This window comes from Seriola lalandi, unplaced genomic scaffold (assembly GCF_002814215.2).
Source record: "Seriola lalandi dorsalis isolate HSWRI2012SDOR001 ecotype SW California unplaced genomic scaffold, Sedor1 jcf7180002052736, whole genome shotgun sequence".
Classification (NCBI taxonomy): Eukaryota; Metazoa; Chordata; class Actinopteri; order Carangiformes; family Carangidae; genus Seriola; species Seriola lalandi.
In genome coordinates, this window is record NW_019523289.1 from 1 (window position 1) to 1,226 (window position 1,226).

Sequence of the window (1,226 nt, forward strand, 5' to 3'; positions counted from 1 at the left end):
AGTCAGGAGAACCTGAATCAGGAGGTGTACCTGAGTCAGGGGGGGCCGGACAGGGTGAATTGGGGTCGAGGGTCTGGAAGCTGACAGGTTGGTTCTGTTCGGTTCCCCTCCTGAGGCCGATGCAGATTAGAGGGTACGGCTGCTCCGGGACGACCAGCAGTTCCAGAACCTCCAGAGGACACGGTGGCTGGAAGTCCACGTTCTGGTGAGGGTGGGAAGATAAAGAGTTAGAAACCTTCATCCTGATCATGGTGTAGAGCTGCATGTCCATCTGCAGGGGTCACTGCTGACACTCTGGTTGAGGATCAGGTATAACGCACGTCAGGTTGGGGCAGGTAAGACACACCTGATCTTTTAGGGAGCAGCTGGTGTTAAACATTTCATCATCTACAACCTCTACACATCTGTTCTCATTAATCCTAGTCCCGGTGGGGGCCCAGGTCTGTCTGGGGAGGCGTCCAGGAGGATCTTCAGGTGAACATGTCCATGAGCAAGGCACTGACACTGAAACCACACAGGTGTTTTCTGTCTTACCTTCACTAGCATGAACCTTTTCATGGGCTCCACCCACTCCAGCAGGACTACCCCTGATTGGAAGGCGCCTCCCAGGTACTTATGACCTGTGTAGGGGTTCCTCACTATGGGGAGAAAAGGGAAGAAAGGGTCAAAGGTCACCACTGTCCAAGTGTCCTGGGCTGAAATCTGATGGTTTCCACCCTACGTTCACCTGAGACATCACCTGTCTACACCTGTCTCAAGTGAGATAAACTACCTTACAAAAGTCTTACCTGCAGAACAGGTGAGCTACACTCACTGTGAGACAGAGACCAAACACATTAAACTAAGGTGAGAATGGTGCATGATGGGAAACAGTGAGTGACTCACCAACGCAGCCTTTCAGACAGCCCTTAGTGTCGGGAATCTTCTGAGAGACGGAAAACTTCCTGGAGACGAAGACAAACAGAAGGAGACGCTGTGAGTCTGAGACGACCAATCAGCTGGTGCTCCATCGCTCCATGTCTCTGGGTGTCCTCTGTGTCTTCCTGCTGTCTGCTGGTTCTCAGTCCTGACTGATCAGGACGAGGCTTATGGCCACACCCAGACCCACTGTCACATGATGGCAGGTGGACCTATGTAGATTTAAGGTATTCTACAGTAGATTTAAGGAGGTCTAGAGCAGACCTAAGTTGGTCAAGCATAGATTTAAGGTGGAACCTACATGTTAA

General features: G+C 51.3%; 1 long non-coding RNA gene across 1 annotated transcript; it reads right to left on the bottom strand.

Moving 5' to 3' along the window:
* Positions 1–12: 12 nt before the first annotated feature.
* On the bottom strand, positions 13–1,192 carry LOC111650716 (uncharacterized). Its single transcript, XR_002760442.2, has 3 exons — positions 886–1,192; positions 535–638; positions 13–202 (listed from the first exon to the last, which is right to left on the bottom strand). It is a non-coding gene; the product is annotated as an uncharacterized LOC111650716 (long non-coding RNA).
* Positions 1,193–1,226: the final 34 nt, after the last annotated feature.